Raw genomic sequence first — 15,291 nt, 5'->3', positions numbered from 1 at the left:
AAAACTCTTGCATTCACCTCCCTAACAACTCCATCCATAAACAAATTAAACAACCATGGAGACATCACACTCCCCTGTCGCAAACCTACATTCACTGAGAGCCAATCACTTTCCTCTCTTCCTACACGTACACATGCCTTACATCCTCGATAAAAACTTTTCACTGCTTCTAACAACTTGCCTCCCACACCATATATTCTTAATACCTTCCACAGAGCATCTCTATCAACTCTATCATATGCCTTCTCCAGATCCATAAATGCTACATACAAATCCATTTGCTTTTCTAAATATTTCTCACATACATTCTTCAAAGCAAACACCTGATATACACATCCTCTACCACTTCTGAAACCACACTTGCTCTTCCCCGATCTGATGCTCTGCACATGCCTTCACCCTCTCAATCAATACCCTCCCATATAATTTACCAGGAATACTCAACAAACTTATACCTCTGTAATTTGAGCACTCACTCTTATCCCCTTTGCCTTTGTGCAATGGCACTAGAGGCAAGCATTCCGCCAATCCTCAGCACCTCACCATGGAATCATGAGTATTCATTAAAATAATCTTACCAACCAGTCAACAATAGCAGTCAACCCCCCTTTGATTTTTTAATAAATTCCACTGCAATACCATCCAAGCCCGCCTGCTTGCCGGCTTCATCTTTCCGCAAAGTTTCTATTACTACCTCGAACTCTGTTTTACAAATCATTTTCCCTATCCCGCTCACTTGCACACCACCAAATCGAAGACCAAACACCCTATATCCCGCCACACTATCAATCAAACCCATTCAAAACAAACCTTCAAAATGCGCTCATCCCATCTCCTTCTCACATCCACCACTACTTGTTATCACCTCCCCATTACCCCCCCTTCACTTGATGTTCCCATTTGTTTTCTCCAGTTATCTATACACGCACTTTTAATTTAGCTCCTACAACCAAAACATCATTTACATTCTCCCTTAAAATTTAATAATACTGCCTCTCACCCCAACATCTCATTTGCCCTCTTGTCTTCACACCTTCTTGTGCACCTTTCCTCTTGACCTCCTGCCTCTTTCTTTTATACATCTCCCGAAACTCATTTGTACATTAGTTATCCCCCTGGCAAAAAGCGTCCAAATGCCTCTCTTCTCTTTCCACAATACTCTTTACATCTTCATTTCCCACCACTCACTAAGCACTACCCTTTTTAATCAACCCACCTCCCACGCTTCTCAGCCACAAGCATCTTTTGCGCAAGCCATTACTGCTTCTCTAAGTACATCCCATTCCTCCCACCACTAACCCCTTACCTCCTTTGTCTGCACCTCTTTCCATTCTGTACCAGTTCTCTCCTGGTACTTCCACACAGCACAAGTCTCCTTCCCAAGCTCACTTACTCGCCACTCTTTTCACCCCAACATTCTTTTCTTTCCTGAAAAGCTTCTAGACAAATCTTCACCTTAGCCTCCACAAGATCATGATCAGATACCATAATCCCTCCATTGCACCTCTCAGTCACATTAACAACTCCAAAGTCTCTCTTTGTTCGGCGTCGTGCCTTCAATTAACACGCAATCTAATAACGCTCTTTGGCCATCTCTCCTACTGTACATACGTAAAATTAAGTAAATGTCCCTTTTTAAAGCCAGGTATTTAACAACCCAATCTCCAGTCCGTTTTCAGTGCACGATAATCGACAAGCCTCTTCCACCCATTTTTAACACACACACACACAACACACACACACACAACTCTCACACACGATTTTCGATATATTCATATATTATTATCTTTATAGTTATATAATAAATATCTATATACTATATTTTTTTTTATTTTTTTGCTCTTTTCTTTCAAACTATCTCGCCATTTCTCTCCCGCGTTAGCGTGGAGAACGCGTCATAAGAACAGAGGACTGGCCTTTGAGGAATAGTCCCTCGCGTTCTGGCCCCCTTCGTCTGTTCCTTCTTTTGAAAAAAAAAAAAAAGCAAAAAACCGACACAACGGGGAGATTTTTCCACCCCCGCGTCCCTCGCGGCCTTTTAGTCGGCCTTCTACGCCAATTCGAAACAGGGAATAACGTGGGAAGGTTAACTTGATCTCCACCAATCCCCATGGGATTATGACTATATATAAAAATATATATATATATATATATAATATATAAAAAATATATATATATATATATATAATATATATACATATAGTATATAAATATATCAGATTGGGAAAGCAGTGTGGTTTCAGAAAGTGGTAGAGGATTGTGGGATCAGGTGTTTGCTTTGAAGAATGTATGTGAGAGCAATACTTAGAAAAGCAAATCGCTTTTACGTATGAAAGCATTTTAGGATCTGAGAAGGAATACGATAGGTTGATAGAGAATGGTCTGTGGAAGGTATTAAGAATATAGGAGGTGTGGGAGGAAAGTTTGTTAGAGCATTGGAAAAGTTTTTATCGAGTATGTAAGGCATGTAACGAGTAGGAAGAGATGAAAGGATTGGTTCTATTCTCAGTGAATGTAGGTTTGCGGCAGGGGTGTGTGATGTCTCCATGGTTGTTTAATTTGTTTATGGATGGGGTTGTTAGGGAGGTGAATGCAAGAGTTTTGGAAAGAGGGGCAAGTATGAAGTCTGTTGGGGATGAGAGAGCTTGGGAAGTGAGTCAGTTGTTGTTCGCTGATGATACAGCGCTGGTGGCTGATTCATGTGAGAAACTGCAGAAGCTGGTGACTGAGTTTGGTAAAGTGTGTGAAAGAAGAAAGTTAAGAGTAAATGTGAATAAGAGCAAGGTTATTAGGTACAGTAGGGTTGAGGGTCAAGTCAATTGGGAGGTGAGTTTGAATGGAGAAAAACTGGAGGAAGTGAAGTGTTTTAGATATCTGGGAGTGGATCTGGCAGCGGATGGAACCATGGAAGCGGAAGTGGATCATAGGGTGGGGGAGGGGGCGAAAATTCTGGGAGCCTTGAAGAATGTGTGGAAGTCGAGAACATTATCTCGGAAAGCAAAAATGGGTATGTTTGAAGGAATAGTGGTTCCAACAATGTTGTATGGTTGCGAGGCGTGGGCTTTGGATAGAGTTGTGTGCAGGAGGATGGATGTGCTGGAAATGAGATGTTTGAGGACAATGTGTGGTGTGAGGTGGTTTGATCGAGTAAGTAACGTAAGGGTAAGAGAGATGTGTGGAAATAAAAAGAGCGTGGTTGAGAGAGCAGAAGAGGGTGTTTTGAAATGGTTTGGGCACATGGAGAGAATGAGTGAGGAAAGATTGACCAAAGAGGATATATGTGTCGGAGGTGGAGGGAACGAGGAGAAGAGGGAGACCAAATTGGAGGTGGAAAGATGGAGTGAAAAAGATTTTGTGTGATCGGGGCCTGAACATGCAGGAGGGTGAAAGGAGGGCAAGGAATAGAGTGAATTGGAGCGATGTGGTATACCGGGGTTGACGTGCTGTCAGTGGATTGAATCAGGGCATGTGAAGCGTCTGGGGTAAACCATGGAAAGCTGTGTAGGTATGTATATTTGCGTGTGTGGACGTATGTATATACATGTGTATGGGGGTGGGTTGGGCCATTTCTTTCGTCTGTTTCCTTGCGCTACCTCGCAAACGCGGGAGACAGCGACAAAGCAAAAAAAAAAAAAAAAAAAAAATATATATATATATATATATATATATATATATATATATATATATATATATATATATATATATATATATATATTTATATATATACATATATATATATTTATTTATATATATATTTTTTTTTTTCTTCTTTTTTATTTTGCTTCGTCGCTGTCTCCTGCGTTAGCGAGGTACCACAAGGAAACAGACGAAAGAATGGCCCAACCCACCCACATACACATGTATATACATACACGTCCACACACGCATATATACATACCTATACATCTCAACGTATACATATATATATACACTCACAGACATATACATATATGCATATGTACATAATTCATACTGTCTGCCTTTATTCATTCCCATCGCCACCTCGCCACACATGAAATAACAACCCCCTCCCACCTCATGTGTGCGAGGTAGCGCTAGGAAAAGAGAACAAAGGCCACATTCGTTCTCACTCAGTCTCTAGCTGTCATGTAATAATGCACCGAAAACACAGCTCTCTTTCCACATCCAGGCCTCACAGAACTTTCCATGGTTTAACACAGACGCTTCACATGCCCTGGTTCAATCCATTGACAGCACGTCGACCCCGATATACCGCATCGTTCCAATTCACTCTATTCCTTGCATGCCTTTCACCCTCCTGCATGTTCAGGCCCCGATGACTCAAAATCTTTTTCACTCCATCTTTCCACCTCCAATATGGTCTCCCACTTCTCGTTCCCTCCACCTTTGACACATATATCCTCTTGGTCAGTCTTTCCTCACTCATTCTCTCCATGTGACCAAACCATTTCAAAACACCCTCTTCTGCTCTCTCAACCACACTCTTTTTATTACCACACATCTCTCTTATCCTATTATTACTTACTCGATCAAACCACCTCACACCACATATTGTCCTCAAACATCTCATTTCCAGCACATCCATCCTCCTGCGCACAACTCTATCCATAGCCCACGCCTCCATATAACATGCAACCATATAACATTGTTGGAACCACTATTCCTTCAAACATACCCATTTTTGCTTTCCGAGATAATGATCTCGACTTCCACACATTCTTCAAGGCTCCCAGAATTTTCGCCCCCTCCCCCACCCTATGATTCACTTCCGCTGCCAAATCCACTCCCAGATATCTAAAACACTTCACTTCCTCCAGTTTTTCTCCATTCAAACTTACCTATCAATTGACTTGACTCTCAACCCTACTGTACCTAATAACCTTGCTCTTATTCACATTTACTCTCAACTTTCTTCTTTCACACACTTTACCAAACTCAGTCACCAACTAATGCAGTTTCTCACATGAATCAGCCACCAGCGCTGTATCATCAGCGAACAACTGACTCACCTCCCAAGCTCTCTCATCCACAAGAGACTGCATACTCGCCCCTCTTTCCAAAACTCTTGCATTCACCTCCCTTAACAACTCCATCCATAAACAAATTAAACAACCATGGAGACATCACACTCCCCTGTCGCAAACCTACATTCACTGAGAGCCAATCACTTTCCTCTCTTCCTACACGTACACATGCCTTACATCCTCGATAAAAACTTTTCACTGCTTCTAACAACTTGCCTCCCACACCATATATTCTTAGTACTTTCCACAGAGCATCTCTATCAACTCTATCATATGCCTTCTCCAGATCCATAAATGCTACATACAAATCCATTTGCTTTTCTAAGTATTTCTCACATACATTCTTCAAAGCAAACACCTGATACACACATCCTCTACCACTTCTGAAACCACACTTGCTCTTCCCCGATCTGATGCTCTGCACATGCCTTCACCCTCTCAATCAATACCCTCCCATATAATTTACCAGGAATACTCAACAAACTTATACCTCTGTAATTTGAGCACTCACTCTTATCCCCTTTGTCTTTGTGCAATGGCACTATGCAAGCATTCCGCCAATCCTGAGGCACCTCACCATGAATCATATATACATTAAATAACCTTACCAACCAGTCAACAATACAGTCACCCCCTTTTTTAATGAATTCCACTGCAATACCATCCAAGCCCGCTGCCTTGCCGGCTTTCATCTTCCGCAAAGCTTTTACTACCTCTTCTCTGTTTACCAAATCATTTTCCCTAACCCTCTCACTTTGCACACCACCTCGACCAAAACACCCTATATCCGCCACTCTATCATCAAACACATTCAACAAACCTTCAAAATGCTCACTCCATCTCCTTCTCACATCACCACTACTTATTATCACCTCCCCATTACCCCCCTTCACTGATGTTCCCATTTGTTCCCTTGTCTTACGCACTTTATTTACCTCCTTCCAAAACATCTTTTCATTCTCCCTAAAATTTAATAATACTCTCTCACCCCAACTCTCATTTGCCCTCTTTTTCACCTCTTGCACCTTTCTCTTGACCTCCTGCCTCTTTCTTTTATACATCTCCCACTCATTTGCATTATTTCCCTGCAAAAATCGTCCAAATGCCTCTCTCTTCTCTTTCACTAATACTCTTACTTCTTCATCCCACCACTCACTACCCTTTCTAATCTCCCCACCTCCCACGCTTCTCATGCCACAAGCATCTTTTGCGCAAGCCATCACTGCTTCCCTAAGTACATCCCATTCCTCCCCCACTCCCCTTACCTCCTTTGTCTGCACCTCTTTCCATTCCGTACTCAGTCTCTCCTGGTACTTCCTCACACAAGTCTCCTTCCCAAGCTCACTTACTCTGACCACTCTTTTCACCCCAACATTCTTCTTTTCTGAAAACTTCTACAAATCTTCACCTTCGCCTCCACAAGATAATGATCAGACATCCCTCCAGTTGCACCTCTCAGCACATTAACATCCAAAAGTCTCTCTTTCGCGCGCCTTCAATTAACACGCAATCTAATAACGCTCTTTGGCCATCTCTCCTACTTACATACGTATAATTAAGTAAATGTCCCTTTTTAAACCAGGTATTCCCAATCACCAGTCCTTTTTCAGCACATATATCTACAAGCTCTTCACCATTTACACACACACACACACACACACACACACACACACACACATATATATATATATATATATATATATATATATATATATATATATATATATATTTTTTTTTTTTTTCTTCTTTTCTTTCAAACTATTCGCCATTTCCCGCGTTAGCGAGGAAGCGTTAAGAACAGAGGACTGGGCCTTTGAGGGAATATCCTCATCTGGCCCCCTTCTCTGTTCCTTCTTTTGAAAAAAAAAAAAAAAAAACCGAGAGGGGAGGATTTCCAGCCCCCCGCTCCCTCCCCTTTTAGTCGCCTTCTACGACACGCAGGGAATACGTGGGAAGTATTCTTTCTCCCCTATCCCCAGGGATATATATATATATATATATATATATATATATATATATATATATATATATATATATATATATATATATATATATATATATATATATATATATATATCAGATTGGGGAAGAGCAGTGTGGTTTCAGAAGTGGTAGAGGATGTGTGGATCAGGTGTTTGCTTTGAAGAATGTATGTGAGAAATACTTAGAAAAGCAAATGGCTTTGTATGTAGCATTTATGGATCTGGAGAAGGAATATGATAGAGTTGATAGAGATGGTCTGTGGAAGGTATTAAGAATATATGGTGTGGGAGGAAAGTTGTTAGAAGCAGTGAAAAGTTTTTATCGAGGATGTAAGGCATGTGTACGTGTAGGAAGAGAGGAAAGTGATTGGTTCTCAGTGAATGTAGGTTTACGGCAGGGGTGTGTGATGTCTCCATGGTTGTTTAATTTGTTTATGGATGGGGTTGTTAGGGAGGTAAATGCAAGAGTTTTGGAAAGAGGGGCAAGTATGAAGTCTGTTGGGGATGAGAGAGCTTGGGAAGTGAGTCAGTTGTTGTTCGCTGATGATACAGCGCTGGTGGCTGATTCGTGTGAGAAACTGCAGAAGCTGGTGACTGAGTTTGGTAAAGTGTGTGGAAGAAGAAAGTTAAGAGTAAATGTGAATAAGAGCAAGGTTATTAGGTACAGTAGGGTTGAGGGTCAAGTCAATTGGGAGGTGAGTTTGAATGGAGAAAAACTGGAGGAAGTGAAGTGTTTTAGATATCTGGGAGTGGATCTGGCAGCGGATGGAACCATGGAAGCGGAAGTGGATCATAGGGTGGGGGAGGGGGGCGAAAATTCTGGGGGCCTTGAAGAATGTGTGGAAGTCGAGAACATTATCTCGGAAAGCAAAAATGGGTATGTTTGAAGGAATAGTGGTTCCAACAATGTTGTATGGTTGCGAGGCGTGGGCTATGGATAGAGTTGTGCGCAGGAGGATGGATGTGCTGGAAATGAGATGTTTGAGGACAATGTGTGGTGTGAGGTGGTTTGATCGAGTGAGTAACGTAAGGGTAAGAGAGATGTGTGGAAATAAAAAGAGCGTGGTTGAGAGAGCAGAAGAGGGTGTTTTGAAGTGGTTTGGGCACATGGAGAGAATGAGTGAGGAAAGATTGACCAAGAGGATATATGTGTCGGAGGTGGAGGGAACGAGGAGAAGAGGGAGACCAAATTGGAGGTGAAAAGATGGAGTGAAAAAGATTTTGTGTGATCGGGGCCTGAACATGCAGGAGGGTGAAAGGAGGGCAAGGAATAGAGTGAATTGGAGCGATGTGGTATACCGGGGTTGACGTGCTGTCAGTGGATTGAATCAAGGCATGTGAAGCGTCTGGGGTAAACCATGGAAAGCTGTGTAGGTATGTATATTTGCGTGTGTGGACGTATGTATATACATGTGTATGGGGGGGGGGGTTGGGCCATTTCTTTCGTCTGTTTCCTTGCGCTACCTCGCAAACGCGGGAGACAGCGACAAAGTATAAAAAAAAAAAAAATATATATATATATATATATATATATATATATATATATAACCCATCATCCCACCCCTTGGAGGGATGTTGCAAGAAATATGTGGGTGGTTTTCTTTCTTCTCTGGGCCACTTCTCCAGAGATATCCTGATAACAGGAATCTAAAATAAACCACAATATGTATTTCATCGAGACAGACTTCCCCAGAACTTTTAAAGGGGAAGTAAATGTTTATAGTTGTGTTAATGGAGTGATAGTTTTCATGCATGGTGTTTTTGACAAGAAAATAGTGAAGTTGGAGAAAAAATGTAGCTTAGACATTGAAGCTTATTGACACAGTGGTGAAATTGATGAGAACTGCTATTGACGTTTGTGTGAATAAATTGTACATTTCCTTTCCATAGCCAGAGGTTGAACCATTATGTGACATTCATTTTTTTTCATTCATTTCAAGCTAAAAGTTTGTGTTCTAAATTGTTTCTTACATTTTTCATATGTATATATATGTGTGTGTGTGTGTGTGTGTGTGTGTGCGTGTGTGTGTGTGTGTGTGTGTGTGTGTGTGTGTGTGTGTATATATATATGTATATTATCCCTGGGGATAGGGGTGAAAGAATACTTCCCACGTATTCCTCGCGTGTCGTAGAAAGCGACTAGAGGGGACGGGAGCGGGGGGCCGGAAATCCTCCCCTCCTTGTATTAACTTTCTAAAATGGGAAACAGAAGAAGGAGTCACGCGGGGAGTGATCATCCTCCTCGAAGGCTCAGAGTGGGGTGCCTAAATGTGTGTGGATGTAACCAAGATGTGAAAAAAGGAGAGATAGGTAGTATGTTTGAGGAAAGGAACCTGGATGTTTTGGCTCTGAGTGAAACGAAGCTCAAGGGTAAAGGGGAAGAGTGGTTTGGAAATGTCTGGGGAGTGAAGTCAGGGGTTAGTGAGAGGACAAGAGCAAGGGAAGGAGTAGCAATACTCCTGAAACAGGAGTTGTGGGAGTATGTGATAGAATGTAAGAAAGTAAATTCTCGATTAATATGGGTAAAATTGAAAGTTGATGGAGAGAGGTGGGTGATTATTGGTGCATATGCACCTGGGCATGAGAAGAAAGATCATGAGAGGCAAGTGTTTTGGGAGCAGCTAAATGAGTGTGTTAGCGGTTTTGATGCACGAGACCGGGTTATAGTGATGGGTGATTTGAATGCAAAGGTGAGTAATGTGGCAGTTGAGGGAATAATTGGTATGCATGGGGTGTTCAGTGTTGTAAATGGAAATGGTGAAGAGCTTATAGATTTATGTGCTGAAAAAGGACTGATGATTGGGAATACCTGGTTTAAAAAGCGAGATATACATAAGTATACTTATGTAAGTAGGAGAGATGGCCAGAGAGCGTTATTGGATTACGTGTTAATTGACAGGCGTGCGAAAGAGAGACTTTTGGATGTTAATGTGCGGAGAGGTGCAACTGGAGGGATGTCTGATCATTATCTTGTGGAGGCTAAGGTGAAGATTAGTATGGGTTTTCAGAAAAGAGGAGTGAATGTTGGGGTGAAGAAGGTGGTGAGAGTAAGTGAGCTTGGGAAGGAGACCTGTGTGGGGAAGTACCAGGAGAGACTGTGTACAGAATGGAAAAAGGTTAGAACAATGGAAGTAAGGGGAGTGGGGGAGGAATGGGATGTATTTAGGGAATCAGTGATGGATTGCGCAAAAGATGCTTGTGGCATGAGAAGAGTGGGAGGTGGGCTGTTTAGAAAGGGTAGTGAGTGGTGGGATGAAGAAGTAAGAGTATTAGTGAAAGAGAAGAGAGAGGCATTTGGACGATTTTTGCAGGGAAAAAATGCAATTGAGTGGGAGAAGTATAAAAGAAAGAGACAGGAGGTCAAGAGAAAGGTGCAAGAGGTGAAAAAAAGGGCAAATGAGAGTTGGGGTGAGAGACTATCAGTAAATTTTAGGGAAAATAAAAAGATGTTCTGGAAGGAGGTAAATAGGGTGCGTAAGACAAGGGAGCAAATGGGAACTTCAGTGAAGGGCGTAAATGGGGAGGTGATAACAAGTAGCGGTGATGTGAGAAGGAGATGGAATGAGTATTTTGAAGGTTTGTTGAATGTGTCTGATGATAGAGTGGCAGATATAGGGTGTTTTGGTCGAGGTGGTGTGCAAAGTGAGAGGGTTAGGGAAAATGATTTGGTAAACAGAGAAGAGGTAGTAAAAGCTTTGCGGAAGATGAAAGCCGGCAAGGCAGCAGGTTTGGATGGTATTGCAGTGGAATTTATTAAGAAAGGGGGTGACTGTATTGTTGACTGGTTGGTAAGGTTATTTAATGTATGTATGACTCATGGTGAGGTGCCTGAGGATTGGCGGAATGCGTGCATAGTGCCATTGTACAAAGGCAAAGGGGATAAGAGTGAGTGCTCAAATTACAGAGGTATAAGTTTGTTGAGTATTCCTGGTAAATTATATGGGAGGGTATTGATTGAGAGGGTGAAGGCATGTACAGAGCATCAGATTGGGGAAGAGCAGTGCGGTTTCAGAAGTGGTAGAGGATGTGTGGATCAGGTGTTTGCTTTGAAGAATGTATGTGAGAAATACTTAGAAAAGCAAATGGATTTGTATGTAGCATTTATGGATCTGGAGAAGGCATATGATAGAGTTGATAGAGATGCTCTGTGGAAGGTATTAAGAATATATGGTGTGGGAGGCAAGTTGTTAGAAGCAGTGAAAAGTTTTTATCGAGGATGTAAGGCATGTGTACGTGTAGGAAGAGAGGAAAGTGATTGGTTCTCAGTGAATGTAGGTTTGCGGCAGGGGTGTGTGATGTCTCCATGGTTGTTTAATTTGTTTATGGATGGGGTTGTAAGGGAGGTAAATGCAAGAGTCCTGGAAAGAGGGGCAAGTATGAAGTCTGTTGGGGATGAGAGAGCTTGGGAAGTGAGTCAGTTGTTGTTCGCTGATGATACAGCGCTGGTGGCTGATTCATGTGAGAAACTGCAGAAGCTGGTGACTGAGTTTGGTAAAGTGTGTGGAAGAAGAAAGTTGAGAGTAAATGTGAATAAGAGCAAGGTTATTAGGTACAGTAGGGGTGAGGGTCAAGTCAATTGGGAGGTGAGTTTGAATGGAGAAAAACTGGAGGAAGTGAAGTGTTTTAGATATCTGGGAGTGGATCTGTCAGTGGATGGAACCATGGAAGCGGAAGTGGATCATAGGGTGGGGGAGGGGGCGAAAATTTTGGGAGCCTTGAAAAATGTGTGGAAGTCGAGAACACTATCTCGGAAAGCAAAAATGGGTATGTTTGAGGGAATAGTGGTTCCAACAATGTTGTATGGTTGCGAGGCGTGGGCTATGGATAGAGATGTGCGCAGGAGGATGGATGTGCTGGAAATGAGATGTTTGAGGACAATGTGTGGTGTGAGGTGGTTTGATCGAGTAAGTAACGTAAGGGTAAGAGAGATGTGTGGAAATAAAAAGAGCGTGGTTGAGAGAGCAGAAGAGGGTGTTTTGAAATGGTTTGGGCACATGGAGAGAATGAGTGAGGAGAGATTGACCAAGAGGATATATGTGTCGGAGGTGGAGGGAACGAGGAGAAGAGGGAGACCAAATTGGAGGTGGAAAGATGGAGTGAAAAAGATTTTGTGTGATCGGGGCCTGAACATGCAGGAGGGTGAAAGGAGGGCAAGAAATAGAGTGAATTGGAGTCATGTGGTATACAGGGGTTGACGTGCTGTCAGTGGATTGAAGCAAGGCATGTGAAGCGTCTGGGGTAAACCATGGAAAGCTGTGTAGGTATGTATATTTGCGTGTGTGGACGTGTGTATGTACATGTGTATGGGGGGGGGGGGGTTGGGCCATTTCTTTCGTCTGTTTCCTTGCGCTACCTCGCAAACGCGGGAGACAGCGACAAAGTATAAAAAAAAAAAAAAAAAAAAAAAATATATATATATATATATATATATATATATATATATATATATATATATATATATATATGTATAGGGATAGGGGAGAAAGAATAATTCTCACGTATTCCCTGCGTGTCGTAGAAGGCGACTAAAAGGGGAGGGAGCGAGGGGCTGGAAATCCTCCCCTCTCATTTTTTTTTTTTTTTTCCAAAAGAAGGAACAGAGAAGGGGGCCAGGTGAGGATATTCCCTCAAAGGCCCAGTCCTCTGTTCTTAACGCTACCTCGCTAATGCGGGAAATGGCTAATAGTATGAAAGAAAGAAAGAAAGATATATATATATATATATATATATATATATATATATATATATATATATATATATATATATATATGTATATATATATATATATATATATATATATTATCCCTGGGGATAGGGGATTAAGAATACTTCCCACGTATTCCCTGCGTGTCGTAGAAGGCGACTAAAAGGGGAGGGAGCGGGGGGCTGGAAATCCTCCCCTCTCGATTTTTTTTTTTTTTTCAAAAGAAGGAACAGAGAAGGGGGCCAGATGAGGATATTCCCTCAAAGGCCCAGTCCTCTGTTCTTAACGCTACCTCGCTTACGCGGGAAATGGCGAATATTTTAAAAAAAAGAAAAGAAAAAGAAATATATATATATATATATATATATATATATATATATATATATATATATATATATATATATATATATATATCAAGCCAGGTATCCCAGTGGCAGATGAAAAGCTGGGTTGACTATGGACCAACTGCCGCAACCAGGGTTCGAACTTGTGCTCGTGAATGTATCACGGTCGGTAAAACTTGCCGTTCCACCATGGTCGTCTATGATGTGTGGTTGACCGTGCCGTGTGTCTGATTATCAACTTTGCTCCCTCTCTCACTTTTCACACGTGTGTTTCCATCGTTTAAAGAGCCTGGTGCACCATATTCCTTAATTGGTCCTATACTACTATATTCTTGCTATAGTTGTTAACTGACTAATCCTGGCTACAACCCTCTCCACTGACTGCCCAAACCAGCACACCAGCCCTGGATGCATGGAACCCACCTGTAACATTGTACCAGTAAAAGGCATTCCAGTTTTCAATGTATAGAACCTGTCTGTCTGGAAAGTACTTTATTAGACGGAAATTTGAAGTCTTCAACTTGAATAACCATTCACTTATAACTCCTCTGCAATGTAGCCAGTGGTGTTCGTCAGGGGTCAGTCATGGCACCACTCTTGTTCGTTATATACATTAACGATTTCGATATGAGAATAACCAGCGACATAGGTATATTTGTCGACGATACAAAAAATGGGGCCGTAATTAACTCAGTGAATTTGCATAGGGACAAATAGATTATCAGAATTGGCGGGTACATGGAAAATGGAATACAATATGGATAAGTGCAGAACACTTAGTCTGGGTAAAGACAGGGACACTTATTACAAACCGGATAATATTACCATTGGTAAAACAGAATGCGGAAGAGATTTAGGGGTACTGGTGACCTAACCTAACCTTACATAAGCTACGTCAGTATTAGGTAAAACGACGAAAAAAAAAATAATATTATATAGAACTGTCACGTTTCTAGAAGATAAAATCATATCGGACAACCAACACGGTTACCGCAATAGAAGATCCCGCTGGACAAATTAGCTAGGATTTTTTAATGTTATTTATCAGAATTGAGGCAAAAAATTACCGTCTGATGTAGTATATATAGATTTCTAAAAGGCCTTCGATAAAGTACCTCACAAGAGACTTTATGTACTCAAAGCACACGGAATAGGTGAAGAACTCTGTACATGGATCAGAGACTGGCTCACCGGAAGAAAGCAACATGTAGTATTAAACGGCGAAGCCTCAGATTGGCTAGACGTAACGAGTGGTGTGCCACAGGGGTCGGTCCGAGGCCCAACTCTTTTCATAATATACATTAATGACCTAGAACTCGGTCTCATATCTAAGATCTCCAAATTTGCTGACGATACTAAACTAGGAAGTGGAGCTGTAAACAGGCGGGATGCGAAATGATTGAGAGAGATCTTAGCTTACTTAGCAGAGTGGTCAGACAGATGGCAAATGAAGTTTAATGTAGACAAGTGAAAAGTTATGCACTTTGGAGACAAGAATATACATTACGACTACAAACTATTCGGAAACTCTCTAACTAAAGTAAATGAAGAAAAGGACCTGAAGTACGATATGAAGTACAGTAACAGTATCAAGCAGCAAGTAGGTTTCACAACCAGGAACATAGATTACAAGACATCAGAAACAATTCTCACACTTTATAATTGTCAAATAAGACCACACCTTGAATATGCAGTACAGTTTTGGTCCCCAACTATAAAAAAAAAAAGACGTTAAAAAAATAGAGCAAGTACAAAGACGTGCGACAAAATTGATCCCATCCCTTAGAAATCTGGCGTACAAAGCGAGGCTAAAACGATTGGATCTCTTCCCCTTTATAAAGAAAAAGAAAAGATAGAAAATAAAAAATTAGACCGCTGCGACTTATTCCAAGTGGTCAAAATTCTGAACAAGTTCGATAACGTAAATCACAAACATCTTTTCGAAATACAAGAAAATACGGTTACCAGGACAAATGGAATAAAACTCAGAGGTAAAAGATGTACGGACGTGAGAAAAGCTTTTCCTATAGGTGTGTTGAGCACTGGAATAAATTATCGTCAGACGTAGTGAATGCTAAGACTATAAATACCTTCAAAAGTCGTTTAGGCAAATATTTTATAGATTCAGACATTGAGAAAAACGCCAAAAATAAACAGTATAAGCAACAGCAGTAACGGGGACAACAGATGGCTAATGTAATAGCTTAAAAAACGGCTGAATGGAATTACATTTTCTTGTCATATTAAAATCCTTT

This window comes from Panulirus ornatus, chromosome 56, assembly GCF_036320965.1.
Source record: "Panulirus ornatus isolate Po-2019 chromosome 56, ASM3632096v1, whole genome shotgun sequence".
Lineage (NCBI taxonomy): Eukaryota > Metazoa > Arthropoda > Malacostraca > Decapoda > Palinuridae > Panulirus > Panulirus ornatus.
This window is presented reverse-complemented; position numbering follows the sequence as displayed.